Here is a 15,320-nt window from a genome sequence, read left to right as displayed (position 1 = left end):
GTATGTAGTGGCTGACCTTGGGCTGCGAGGTCAAGTTCTCTGAGTCTGCAGGCTGTACCCCCCCCATAGATAGAAGCGCTCTGAGACTGGACCTGGGCCTTCAAATAAGTCCCTGGTAGCCTCACAGAAACTCAGATCTTTCTTACAAATTCCTAGAAACCCTGGCAGAGTCCCCCAGCCTTGGAAGACTCATCTAATCTATCAGACCCAGGGTGACAGACAAATTGTAAGTCAGAACTTGGATTCACAGGGAGTAAACCTGGACTGAGTGGTAGGTATCATCTAGTTCGATGACAGCATTTCACAGACCCAGAGTGGGAAGGAATCTGCCCCAAATCCAGAAAGGCCCAGATCCCTGAAGAAGGGACAGTGGTCACTAGTGAGTACTTAGAGGAGTCAGACAGACCCAGGTTCATTCTTTTTTTTTTTTATATTTTATTTATTTATTCATGAGAGACACAGAGAGAGAGAGAGGCAGAGACACAGGCAGAGGGAGGAGCAGGCTCCCTGCAAGGAGCCTGATGCGAGATTCGAATCCAAATCGCAGGATCAGGACCTGAGCCGAAGGCAGACGCTCAACCGCTAAACCACCCAGGCATCCCCCAGATCCAGGTTCAAATCCTGCCTTTGTCACTCGCCGGGTTCTGATGTTAGCCTTTTTTAAGATAAATAAATCTGTTCCATAATGCACTTGTTTCTCACTTCTACATCCTTGCCTTGCTCGAATTCCAATAGGAATTCCCCTTTCCCTACATTTTTTTCTCTCTTTTTTTAAAAAAAATATTTTATTTATTTATTCATGCGGGACATAGAGAGAGAGAGAGAGAGAGGCAGAGACACAGGCAGAGGGACAAGCAGGCTCCATGCAGGGAGCCTGATGTGGGACTGGATCCCGGGTCTTCAGGATCAGGCCCTGGGCTGAAGGTGGTGATAAATCACTGAGCCACCCGGGCTGCCCCACATTTTTCTCTTAAAAAAAAAAAATCCTTGTAATTTTTCAATGGTCTGTTCAGATTTCACCACCTCTCTGAAGGCATTCACCGATCTATTCATTTGAATAAGTAACATATTCACAAACACATTCAAAATTCAATTGCAGTGAAATCCTTTTTGATTTCTAGCCTCTATCCCAGTGGTTTTGAGCTTTCCCACCATTAAGTTTCCCCAGTGTCCAGAATAGGGTCTTGCAATGAAGGAAGAATGGTTGTGAAAATAGGATTCAGCTCTGGGAGGAAATCCTATGTAGCCATTAAAAATGAAATGGACAGATTGGGGAAAATATTTGCAAATTGTTGCTGAGTTGAAAGAGTTGGTTACCCCTTCCTGAAAAACAGTAGGATTCTAATTTTGCCAGGCAAAAAAAGACCTAACTTATGGCTTTTATTCAGAGGCAGAATTATAGTTTTTTTTTTATTTCCTTTAAAAAAAAAGATTTTATTTATTTATTCATGAGAGACACAGACGGAGAGAGAGAGAGAGGCAGAGACATAGGCAGAGGGAGATGCAGGCTCCTCCCGGGGAGCCTGATGCAGAACTCGATCCCGGATCCCCGGGATCATGCCCTGAGCCAAAGGCAGATGCTCAACTGCTGAGCCACACAGGCGTCCCTCTACTTCTCTTTTCATGTTTTCTTTATTTTCAGAATTTTATACATAACCATGTATTCACTTTGTAGCCATAAAATAACTTCTTTACATCATTGAGTCTCTTATACTCTGTGATCACCCAACAACTCCAGTGATCAGTAAGGTGAGGACTGATATCCCCCATTTTACAGGTGCAGAGACCAAGATTGGAAAGGGACCCGAGGGCTTGCCCAAAGCCTAAAGCGAAGATGCATAGCGACAACGGAAACCCAGATCATCCCAAGTCCTATTCTTTGCTTTCTTAAGGGAAACCCCCCAGTCACTTCCTGCATTCTCTTAGCCGTGCACATGTGGCATCTAACGATTGTGCAAGGGACAGAGAGGCTGATAAAAACAGACATGAAGTCACATCTTGTAATAGGGCCAGGGGAGTTTTGTCCAGTGTTAACTTTCACAAACAAGTGAGCATATGTCGATACCTTTGTTGATGCAAATGTGTTTTGGTCAAAGCTCTTTTGGAAGAAACAGCAAAGACCTATTTCAACTAGCTTAAGTGAACAGAATATGAACTTACTGGAAGGGCACTGTCAAATCTTACGGATCCCAAATGTAATGGGGTCTCAGAGGCCTAGAGAGAGACAGAGGAAGGAGTCAGGAGTCCTGACAATCTGTTAGAGCTCTCTTGGGTGCAGGTAACAAAGTCAATTCAAACTTGGTAAATGAAAAAGGACTCTATTTGAAAGACACCAGGGTGTTTTCTAGAACAAAATAGGAAGGCCAGAGTTCCAGAAGGAGGGACAAGAGCACTCTGGGGATCGAGGTTGTTCTTTCTCTCCATCATTTATCTCCAACATGCTTTTCTCAGGCTGTCAACCAGTTTCTCTGTTTCTCTGGTCTCAATGGGGAATAGAACATGTGTGCCACCCCCATCAGCTCCTTGGCATCACATGTGTAGTTCTAGCAAACAGAAAGCCTGGACCTCTCACTAAATTCCTAGGAGAAAGACTAACTGGCCAGACTTGGATCTGCTGTCACATGGGTCCAGTCAGCTGTGGTCAAAGGCAGGATTCTACAAACAGAGCTGCCAGGAGCCGGCTCTTGTTTCTTCTTTCCCTTGAGCATCCTTGCCCTCTACAAATTGGTCTTACAAAATTTTTTCAAAATTTGTTATGTTCCTCATCCCAGCCACACTAGAAACTGACTAGAATTGCTGAGCTCATTGCTGAAGCCCTTGGAGAGAGAACTGGATGAGTCCAACTCAGATCCCTTATCCACCCTGGTGCCCTGTGGCTCAGAGAAAGGGAGGGGTCTTGTCCTACCAAATGGTTGCTCTGGCCCCCACATGCGGAGAGGGCAGTTCTCAGAAAATGTGGATTGTAATGATCCGGTCAGATACCTCACAAGATGCTGGTCCTTCCTGCTGCAATTACATCATGTTGCGCTGCTAAGCCTGAAAGCATCTTCATAAATGAGGTGCTCGCTTCATTATCTTCTCTTGAAGCCCCGGAAAAACTAGGGCGTCTTTTCATTTCAAGGACACTGGCATTAGAAACCTTTGTGCACAGCAACTAATTCAATTTGGCCAACATATTGAGCGCCTACCTTAAGCTAGGCGCTGTGCCAGGCCCTGACCATCCAAAGACCATCAAATATCATCTCTGCTCAGTAGATTCCTCCCTCTGCCCCCATTATTGTGTTTATATCAGTCAAGCTCATTTAGAAATCTGTTATTTCCAACACAGCTGCTTTGGAACTTCCATCTGACTGCATTAGGAGGCACTAAATTGCATGAATTCATCTGAGAGTCAAGATCACAGGAACTAATAATGTACTTGATCTCCTTACTCTGAATCATCATTTTTTAAAACAAAAATATCATGAAGGCCATTGACAGTGGTGAAATTAATATCCGTTTGGGATTTCCCAAGCAGCCGTGGAGGCCCATCATTATGGAGTGGAATCTGGGCCAGACACACTCGTGATGCTCTCCGGTGTCTGAGTTGGCTTGTTGTGGTATGAATGGTTCGGCTGAAAGAAAGCATGAGGGGAACACACACAATACGGTAGGCAGAGCTCTCTGGATGTAAGTCCTGACTCTTCTGCGTATTAACTGGGTCACTGTGGATGGCTCATGCCCTCTCTCTGAGCCTCGGTCACCATCTGTCTGGAAGAGGGCACAGAACCACAGATTAGCTGCTGATTCTTCTGGGAGTAGTGGAAATTCCAGTGAGCAGCAAAAGGAAATTTTCACATATTGCTTCATCAGATGTTGTCTGAATTAACTACACAGAGCTGCTGTTTCTGTGAACATTTTCGAAACAAATTTTTATTTTTATTATTTTTAAAATATCTTATTTATTTATTCATGTGAGACACACACACACACACACACACAGAGAGAGAGAGAGAGAGAGAGAGAGAGAGAGAGAGAGAGGCAGAGGGAGAGGGAGAAAGGGAGGGGTCTTGTCCTACCAAATGGCTTCCCTGGCCAGGGAGCCTGATGTGGGACTCAATCCCGGGACCCCAGGATCATGCCCTGGGCCGAAGGCAGTGCTAAACCGCTACGCCACCCGGGGATCCCCTTGAAACAAATTTTAAAAACCCAAAGTAAGGGGGATCCCTGGGTGGCGCAGCGGTTTAGCGCCTGCCTTTGGCCCAGGGCGCGATCCTGGAGACCCGGGATCGAGTCCCACATCGGGCTCCCGGTGCATGGAGCCTGCTTCTCCCTCTGCCTGTGTCTCTGCCTCTCTCTCTCTCTGTGTGTGACTATCATAAATAAATAAAAATTAAAAAAAAAGTTTTAAAAACTCAAAGTAAGATAGACAAAGGCAGGTTTAAAAAAAAAAGTTGCATATCAGCTTTTTTTTGTTTTGTTTTCTTATGAATTGGGTAGCATCCCATGCAGCAAACGGAGAGATACTCTCTACATATTCGCTTTTAACATGTCTAAGCACAGATTGCTGCTAATCTCATTTTGTACTCAAGCCAGATAAATGGTGCTGCTGCCTCAGCTGGGCTTTTTCTTTTACCTTGAGCATCTCACTCAATGGCAGAGATCCTAGGATTTCTTGGATCTCAGCTGCCCCCAGGGCTGGCTATATAATTTGTGGGATCCTATGCAAAATTAAAACGTGGGTCCCCTTGTACAAAAAGCAGAGAAAAGTGCTGTTAAAGGTAATAACACACACACACACACACACACACACACACACACAAAGTAAGAACACGTACAGTCTTTTCCTTTCTTCTGCAATCTCTCTCCACTTGCTGTTTCCTATTTATTTGCTATTAATGTCCTTCTCAGGAAAAAAAAAATTTAAGTTATTAGCATGAATTTAACCACTCATGTTTTATGGCATGTGGTGCCGGTTTCAAACACAAAAAAATATGAGAATTTAATTCATGTGTGGAATCACCAGATTTACACAATTGTCGTAACTTGCAATGCATTTGTATTTTGCTCTAGCTGCAGTAGTGGAAATGCTGCACAAAATAAACTCAACTTTTTTTTTTTCTTAAGATTTTTTTTTCTTGGGATCCCTGGGTGGCGCAGCGGTTTGGCGCCTGCCTTTGGCCCAGGGCACAATCCTGGAGACCCGGGATCGAATCCCACATCGGGCTCCCAGTGCATGGAGCCTGCTTCTCCCTCTGCCTGTGCCTCTGCCTCTCTCTCTCTCTGTGACTATCATAAAAAAATAAAATAAAAATTTAAAAAAAAAAAAAAGATTTTTTTTTCTTAAAAAAAAAAGATTTTTTTTCTTAAGATTTTTATTCATTTATTCATGAGAGACACACACAGAGAAAGAGAGGCAGAGACATAGGTAGAGGGAGAAGCAGGCTCCCTCTCAGGAGCCCGATGTGGGACTTGATCCTGGGACCCCGAGATCATGACCTGAGCGGAACGCGGACACTCAACCACTGAGCCACCTACCTGCCCCAAAATTAACTTTTTTTTTTCACTTCTTGATACATGTACATTCTACCAATACTCTCAGTTCACCAATGAGTGGGGAAAGATTGAAAGGAAAAGCAACTATGCGTTGTCTATCTCTCCCTTTTATTCTGGCATTATCAGCATAAATAGTTAGCTAATACGGATAAGGCACATGTGTAAAAAAGAATATGATAGAGTTCTTTGGTCATTCATGTTCTTTTTGTTGTTGTGGTGGTGTTTTAAGATTGTAAGAGAGTGCGTGCAGGAACAATGGGGGAGGGGCAAAGAGGGAAGCAGGCTTCGCACTGAGCAGGGAGCCCAACACAGGGCTTCATCCCAGGACTCCAAGATCATGACCTGAGCTAAAGGTAGATGTTTAATCAACTGAGCCACTCTGGTGTCCCAGTCATTCGTGTTTTTCTAGGAGCATTAGTGACTTCTTTCTGTGTTCAAACAAGTTCTGATTCAACTGAAGGGCATGTCTTCTCAGGGCTGTGCCCCCACTTACTCAGTCTTTGAGCACCCCATCTACCTTGTACTTGCTTTGAGTCTTGCTGAATTCCCGTGCTGTTGGGGGGTCCACTGGAATTCTGTGCTCATGGGACATCAAGAATGCTATGACCATTCTTTTTTTTTTTTTTCTTTATGATAGTCACAGAGAGAGAGAGAGAGAGAGAGAGAGAGGCAGAGACACAGGCAGAGGGAGAAGCAGGCTCCATGCACCGGGAGCCCGACGTAGGATTCGATCCCTGGTCTCCAGGATCGCGCCCTGGGCCAAAGGCAGGCGCCAAACCGCTGCGCCACCCAGGGATCCCTCCATTCTTGATATATAAGTATATATAGTTAGATATAAGAACATGGGAAAAAAAAAAGAACATGGGTATTGTACTTATCTCCTTTGCTCCATCTTCCCATGGTATTTAACTTATAAAATGCCATTTCAAAGATAAAATTATTAAGAATTTCTGGGGCGCCGGAGTTGGCTCAGTTGGTTAAGTGTCTGCCTTCGGCTCAGGTCATGATCCTGGGGTCCAGGGATTGAGCCTCACATCAGGCTCTCTGCTCAGAGAGGAGCCTGTTTCTCCCTCTCCCTCTGTGGCTCCTCCTGCTTGCGCTTGCTCTCTCTCTCTCTCTCTCTCTGTCAGATGAATAAATAAAATCTTTTTTAAAAAATGTGAGTTGAAAAGAATTTCAAGATGGTGACAGCAGGGCATTACATCCCAAGCTCAAGGCCTTTCTACATGAGGAGCCCTGTGGGACTGCATAGGTTGCACACCCGTGATGCCAGCCTTGGCTGTCCCCTCCTCAGCACAGTGGAATCCACACACTACAGGGCCACAGTCAAAGCTTTGGGTGTAGAGTTAGGAGTCACATTCTGGCTCTAGAAATGCTGCTTGTTTGGGCAGGAACTTGGATTAAATATCTTTACTTTATCAGCTTCCGGATAAACCTAGAAGATTATTCCTCTGCTAGCTCCAAAGCCTACCCCTGCCTCCTCTTGGTTTTGGGTCTCAGTTCAAATGTCATGTCCTGGCAGCCCCGGTGGCGCAGCAGTTTAGTGCTGCTGCAGCCCAGGGCGTGATCCTGGAGACCTGGGATCAAGTCCCATGTCGGGCTCTCTGCATGGAGCCTGCTTCTCCCTCTGCCTGTGTCTCTGCCTCTCTCTCTCTCTGCATCTCTATGAATAAATAAATAAAAATCTTAAAAAAACAAATGTCATGTCCTTACAAAGGCTTCCCTGGGCTATCCAAACAAATCCTGCCCCCCACATTGTTTTTATCACTACACCCTCTTTAGTTCCTTCAGAACATGTTCTCCAAATTGTGATTATTTAATGATTTGTGTGTTTGTTTGTTTTTTTCTACCTCCTCTACCAGAGTGGAAACTACCAGCCCAGGTAATATGTTGGGTTGGTTTCTGGTTATAGCACAGAGCAGGTGCTCAGTTAATATGTACTTGAATGAGAGTTTAACTTCAGAAGCATTTCTGCACAGGGATTCTAATGAGCCAAAAACTGTTAATGAAGAGAAAAAATGTTCATGATATAATATTGAGTTCAAAGAAATAGGGGTACAAAACTGGTTATGAAAAAATGATCCCCTGGTGGTTTCCAGAGGGAAGGCAGTAGGGGGATAGATGAAATAGGTAAAGGGAATTAAGAGGCATAAACTTCCATGGGGAAGAAAAGCACAGCATCGGGAGCATAGTCAATAATACTGTAACTTTATATGGTGACAGAAGGTAATTACACTTCTTAATGTATGGAATCGTTGAATTACTGTGTTGTATACCTGAAGTGAATATAATATTGTATGTAAACTATACTTTGACTAAAAATAAAAGTTCCAAAAAAAGAAGAATGATCTCCAATTTTGTGCAGGCTGCAGGCTACATGTGATCTTCATCTTCTTTTTGGGTATCTGTGTTTTCTAAAGTTTCTGTACTGAACATTTATTACTTTTGTAATAAGAAAAAAAAAATTAGGGATCCCTGGGTGGCGCAGCGGTTTGGCGCCTGCCTTTGGCCCAGGGCGCGATCCTGGAGACCCGGGATCGAATCCCACGTCGGGCTCCCGGTGCATGGAGCCTGCTTCTCCCTCTGCCTGTGTCTCTGCCTCTCTCTCCTTCTCTCTCTGTGACTGTCATAAATAAAAAAAAAAAAAAGAAAAAAAAAAAGAAAAAAAATTAAATCTGAGCTACTACATGTGCATTGAAAGAAGGCCTATAAGAAAACATACAAAAACTATGATAGTGGATGGTGCGGTTGTAGGTGTTTTACATTTCCTTTAGATTTATACCTTTGAGGTCCATCCATGCAAATGGCAAACTCTCATTCTTTTTTATGGCTGAGTAATATTCCATTACACACATACACACACACACACACACACAAACACACACCACATCATCTTTACCCATTCATCCATGGGTGGAATGGACACTTGGGTTGCTTCCATGTCTTGGCTATTGTAAATAATGCTGCAATGAATGTAGGGGTGCATATATCCTTTCAACCTAGTGTTTTTGTTTTCTTTGAGTAAATAGCAAGTAGTGAAATTACTGGATCATATGGTAATTCTAGTTTTTATTTTTTTATTTTTTATTTTTTAATTATTTATTTTTAAATTCTAGTTTTTAAAAATATTTATTTCTTTATTTGAGAGAGAGAGAGAGAGAGCACAAGTGTGCATGAGCAGGTGGAGGGGAGGAGGGAGAGAGGGAGACTCTCAAGCAGACCCCTCGAGGAGCATGCAGCCCGACACTGGGCTTGATCCCATGACCCTGAGACCAGAACCTGAGCTGAAACCAAGAGTCTATGCTCAACAGACTGAGCCACCCAGGTGCCCTGCTAATTCTATTTTTAATTTTTTTGTGGAATCTCCTTAGTATTTTCCACATTGGCTGTACCAGTTTTCATTCCCACCAACAGTGCACGAGGGTTCCTTTTTCTCTGCATCCTCACCAACACTTGTTGTTTCTTATGTTTTTTATTCTAGCCATTCTGACAGAGGTAAGGTGATACCTCAGTGTGGCTTTGATTTGCATTTCCCTGATGATTAGCGATACTGAGCATCTTTTCCTGTGTTTGTTGGCTGGGATCATTGGCTGTACCAGTTTACAGAAAATCTGAGGAGATGGTAGTATAGAGAGAGGTCCCATAAACTACACACCCAGTTTCCCTTATTATTAACATCTTACATTAGGATGGTACATTTATTATAGTTAATGAGCAATATTGATACATTAACAAAGGTCCATAGTTTACTTAAAATTTCCTTGTTTTTTTTTTATTTCCTTGATTTTTAACCTACTATCCTAGATCCTATCCAGGATACATTACGTTTAACTGTGAAGTCTCCTTAGGCTCCTCTTAGCTGTGACAGTTTTTCAGACTTGCCATGTTTTTGATAACCTTGACAGTTTTGGAGGAGTACTTATTAGGTATTTTGTAGAAGGTCCCTCTATTGGAATCTCTCTGATGTTTCCCTCATAATCAGACTATTGGTTATTGGTTATTGGTTTGGGGCAGGAAGTTATTGGTTTGGGGCAGGAAGACTGTAGAGGTAAAGTGCCATTTTCATCACATCATATCAAGGGCACGTATTATCTACATGACTTACCACTGATTATTTTGATATTGACCTTGATCACCTGGCTAAGACAGTGTTTGTCAGGGTTCTCTGCCAAGGAACTCTCTGCCCACCCCCAGTCCCCATACACACTATACTCTTTAGAAGAGTCATCATGTAGAGCCAACACCTAAGTACTAGAGATTTATGTTCCCTTTCCTTGTTGATGGAGTGTCTATATAAGTTTTTATTTTACTTTATTTATTCATTCTTGAGAGACACATATAGAGAGGTAGAGACAGGCAGGAGAAGCAGGCTCCCCGTGGGGAGCCCAATGAGGGACTTGATCCCAGGACTCTAGGATCACAACCTGAGCAAAAGGCAGACGCTCAACTACACATTCTAAACAACTATCTTTTTAAGAAAACAGGGGCTCCTGGCTGGCTTAGTCGGTAGAGCAAATGACTCTTGATCTTGGGGTCCTGAGTTCAAGCCCCATGTTGAATGTGGAGCCTACTTAGAATAAAAAATAAAATGAAAAGAAAACATAAAGGACAAATTTTCCAGTTTCACTGAGATATAGTGTTAACCTACAATAGAGAATATAATTTTTAAAATATTTATCTACATATTTATCATTTCCAGTGCTCTTTATTCCTTATTGCAGATCTGAGTTTTATCTGGTATCATTTCTATTTAGCCTGGAGAATTTCCTTTAGTATTTCTTATGTTTGGCAATGGACTATCTTTAACTTTTGTTTATCTGAACACATCTTTATTTCACTCTCTCTCTCTCTCTCTTTTTTTTTTAAAGATTTTATTTATCTATTCATGAGAGACCCAGAGAGAGAGAGAGAGAGAGAGAGGCAGAAACAGGCAGAGGGAGAAGCAGGCTCCATGCAGGGAGCTCGATGTGGGACTCGATCCCAGGACTCCAGGATCACACCCTGGACCAAAAGGCAGGCGCCAAACCGCTGGGCCACTAAGGTATCCCTGGATTGACACTTTCTTATTTCACCATTTTTATCTATTTTTTTAAAGCTCTCTCTCAACCCAGCGTGGGGCTCGAACTCACAACCTCAAGATCATGACCCGCATACTCTCCTGGCTGAGCCAGCCAGGTGTCCCCCTATTTCAGCACTTTAAAGATCTTGCTTTAGTATCTTCTGGCATTTGTTTTTGTCTTTGATGAGAAGTGAATTGTCATATTTATTATTTTCTACCTCTATGTAAATGTGTATTTACCCCTCTGGCTACTGCTTAGATTTTTCTCTTTATTTGTAGTTTCAGAGCTTTGAATATTGTGTTCCTAAGAATGTGTTTGTATATGCCTTACTTGAAGTTTGCTGGGCTCCTTGGATCTGTAGGGTGATGTTTTCTGCTAAATTTGGGCTCTTAATTCTTCCAATGGTTTTTCTACCCCTTTATCTCTCCTTTACTTTTGGGCTCTTATTACAGATAGGTTACAGTTTGATATTGCCCTATGGGACACTAAGACTCTCTTCATTTTTTTCTCAACTTTTTTCCCTTTGTTTTTCAATTTAGATAACTTGTTTTGATCCTTCAAGCTTATTTTTTTTCTTTTTTTTTTAAAGATTTTATTTATTCACTCATGAGAGACACAGAGAGAGAGAGAGAGAGAGAGAGAGGGGCAGAGACACAGGCAGAGGGAGAAGCAGGCCCCATGCAGGGAGCCCGACGTGGGACTGGATCCTGGGTCTCCAGGATCACACCCTGGGCTGAAGGCGGTGCTAAACCGCTGAGCCACCCAGACTGCCCCCTTCAAGCTTATTGAAGCTTTACTCTGCACTTCTTCATCTTTTGTTAATTACACATGGTGACTTTTTCATTTCAGATATTGTATTTACTTGCTCTATAGATCTCATTTTTTATATTTTCCATTTCTCTGCTGAGTGGTTACCTCATTATATTTATTTTTTTCCTTTAAATCATTGAACATGTTTATTATAGTTGTGTTAAATCCTTTTCTAATTCCAACATGTAGGTCCTCTTGGGGGTCTTTTTCCACTGACTTTCTGATTGCTTATCTCATTTTCCTTTATCTTTGCATATGTAATAATTTTTTATTGTATGGTAGGCATGAATGACACATCTAGGGAATCTGGATTTTATTGCATTCTTTTCAAGGGTTTTGAGTTTTGTTCTGGTAGGTAGTTAAATTACCGGTGGAGTCTCTCTTACCTATCAGGTTTGGTTTTAAATTTTGTTTGCTACTGTCTTTTGGTTTTTGTCTTTGGTCCTAGGGCATGGCCCTTACTCTAGGACATAGTCCTTACTCCTATAACATGGCCTTTTGGGGGCTCAACTGAATGCCCAAAATGTTTAGGATGTCTACTCTGGTTGGGCTTAAATTCTAACATGTTCCAACATTGAGCAAACTCTGTTATCTCTGATCAGCTCTCACCCCTGAGTGAGCAGTTGTTCTCTGCTAAGCCTTACTGAGTCTCACTCTACACACACAGCCCACAGCTCAGCCTTCTTTGGCCGAAGACTCAAGAATTCTGATGTAGTCTTTGGGTCTTCCCACGCCTTGTTGTGTTTATTCTCTGCTTTTCTGTATCCTGACCTGAAAATTCCTCCTGCTTCAGCACCCCCAAATACTGATTTCTGCCTCTTAAACTCAGGAAGACCACTTCTTTGCTTGGGATTCACTGTAGTTGGGAAATTGTCCCCAGGCAGAAAGCCAGGACAAACATGGAACTCATCTAGTCTATTGCTCTTTTCTCAAAAATCATAGTGTTTGCTTCCTGTTTTCCAATGCCTGAAAATAATCATCTCCGGTTTTATGGTTGTTTAGGATTAGAGGATTAGCTCATCAACACTAGAAGTGGAAGTCCCACTTTCTTTGTCTTTTCATAAACATCTTTTAGGAGGTATCATTGACATATAATACATTGTACATATTTAAAGTGCACAATGATGAGTTTTGATTTATGCACATACCCATGGACCATCGCCACAATGAAGAAATGATAGTGAACATATCCACCACCTCAAGTTTCCTCTTGTTTTTTAAAATCAAAGACGTCGAGGGGCAGCCTGGGTGGCTCAGTGATTTAGCGCTGCCTTCAGCCCAGGGCGAGGTCCTGGAGACCCGGGTTCGAGTCCCATATTGGGCTCCCTGCATGGAGTCTGGCTGTGTCTCTCACTCTCTGTGTGTCTCTCATGAATAAATAAATAAAATCTTTTAAAAAACATTTAAAAATAAATAAATAAAATCAAAGACATTGGGACGCCTGGGTGGCTCAGTGGTTGAGCAGTCTGCCTTCCGCCCAGGGCCTGATCCTGGAGTCCTGGGATTGAGTCTGACGTCGGGTTCCCTGCATGGAGCCTCCTTCTCCCTTTGCCTGTGTCTCTGCCTTTCTCTCTGTGTCTGTCATGAATAAATAAATAAAATCTTACAAAAAAAAATCGAAGACATTTCAGGCTTCCGGGCTGGCTCAGTCAGTTAAGTGTTTGCCTTTAGCTCAGGCCATAATCCCAGGATCCTAGGATGGAGTCCTGAGTCAGGCTCCTTTCTCAGCAGGAAGCCTGCTTCTCCCTCTCCCTCTGCCCCTCTTCTGCTTGTGCTCTCTCTCTGTATGTCAAATAAATAAATAAAATCTTAAAAAAATAAATAAAATTGGAAATATCTCCATTGTAAAACCATCTGTACCTGATGCCTTCTTAGATAATTGATAATTACCTTTCTAGTCTCTCTCTCTCTCCCCTTTTTTTAAAAAAGATTTATTTATTTATTCATGAGAGACACAGACTGAGAGAGAGAGGCAGAGACATAGGTAGAGGGAAAAGCAGGCTCCTTGTAGGGAGCTTGATGCAGGACTTGATCCTGGACTCCAGGATCATGACCTGAGCCAAAGGCAGGCACCCAACAGTTGAGCCACCCAGGCATCCCTTTAGTCTCTTTTATCATTAGTTTACTTAGGCCTTCTTTCTCTTCTTGGAGTAATTACAGGTTGGATGGTTTTTTTTTTTGTTTTTTGTTTACCAGGAAGTTGTTATTTCCTCTAGATTTTCTAATTATTTGGCAGTGAGTTACACATACAACCTCTTTTAATTAGTGTTGTTGGTGGTTATATTTCCTTTCTTATTCATGATTGCTGTTTATCATTTTTCTATACTTTACCCTTTGTTTACTCTTGCCAACATATTTTTCCCTTCTATTTTATCGGTCCCTTGAAATCTTTTAAACTATTTTTGACAAATTGTTTTAGATTTAAATTTAGATTTTAGATTTTAATTCTTTTTGAATTTTCCTTTTCTCTTATTTTGGTTTACATGCTTTTTTTCCCTCCAAGATTCTATTTGTCAAAAAAAAAAAAAAGATTCTATTTGTCTCTTCATGAGACACACAGAGAGAGGCAGAGACACAGGAAGAGGGAGAAGTAGGCTCCCTGTGGGTAGCCTGATGCAGGACTCAATCCCAGGACCCTGGGACCACGACCTGAGCCAAAGTCAGATGCCCAACCACTGAGCCACCCAGTCACCTCGAGTTACATGGTTCTTATGCTATTTTAAAATTTGAATATTTAATTCATTTATCTTTTTTTAAACAATACAAACCTTTAAGACTATACAATTTCCTCTGACTACAGATTTAGCAGCATTCCTGTTTCATTTTCTTTTTAAGATTTTATTTATTTATTTATTTATTTATTTATTTATTTATTTATTTATTTATTTATTTATGAGAGAGAGAGAGGCAGAGACACAGGCAGAGGGGAAGCGGCTCCATGCAGGGAGCCCGACGTGGGACTGGATCCTGGGTCCCCAGGATCACGCCCTGGGCCAAAGGCAGCGCTAAACCGCTGAGCCACCTGGGCTGCCAACATTCCTGTTTCATATGAAGTGTTTTGTTGTTGCTGTTTTGTTTTTAAGATTGATTGATTGATTTTAGGTTGTGGAGAGAGCAGGGGGAGGAGCAGAGGGAGAGGGACAAGCAGACCCCACACTGAGCCTGAGCCTAGAGCCCTAGGAGGTGCTTGATGTGGGACTCAATTCCATGACTCTGAGATGGTGACTGGAGCTGAAACCAAGAATCGGATGCTTAAGTGACCAAGCTACCCAAGAGCTCCTGGTTTGAAGTGTTTTATTCGTAAGATCATAGATGATTTGAAAATTTACTTTTTTGTTTTTACTTTAGGGAAGTGTTTCTTATTTTCCAAGTGGTTACATTTTCCTGCTGCCTTTGCTGCTGATATTTACTGGATTTTGTTCAGAGAATGCAGCCTGTGTAATCTCTACTTTTTGGAGTATTTGAAAGATTTTTTTAAAACATTCTTGCCTTTTTTTTTTTTTTACTACATTAGCTTTCAGTGTATTTACAAGGTTATGCAGTTATCAACACAATCAAGTTTATAACATTGTCATTGCCTCAAAAATAAACCTTATACCCCTTAGCAGTCATTCCCCCCAGCATCACCCACCAAACTGTTAGGCAGCCACTAGTCTACTTTCTATCTTTATAGATTAGTCTCTTCTGAACATTTCATATAAGTGGAGTCTTATCACATGTGATCTCTTATGGTTGGCTTTTTTCATTCAGCATAATATTTTTAAGGTTCATGCATATTATAACATGTATCATACTTCCTTTTTCATTGTGGAATAATATTCCATTCTTCAGTTGATTAACATTTAACTGATTTTCACTTTTTACCTATTATGAATAATGGTATTTGTTTTTTGTTTGCATTTATTTGGCATATAC

The sequence above is a fragment of the Nyctereutes procyonoides genome, unplaced genomic scaffold, assembly GCF_905146905.1.
Source record: "Nyctereutes procyonoides isolate TBG_1078 unplaced genomic scaffold, NYPRO_anot_genome, whole genome shotgun sequence".
NCBI classification, from domain to species: Eukaryota; Metazoa; Chordata; class Mammalia; order Carnivora; family Canidae; genus Nyctereutes; species Nyctereutes procyonoides.
The sequence above is the reverse complement of the archived record's forward strand: the minus strand, read 5'-3'. Positions refer to the sequence as shown.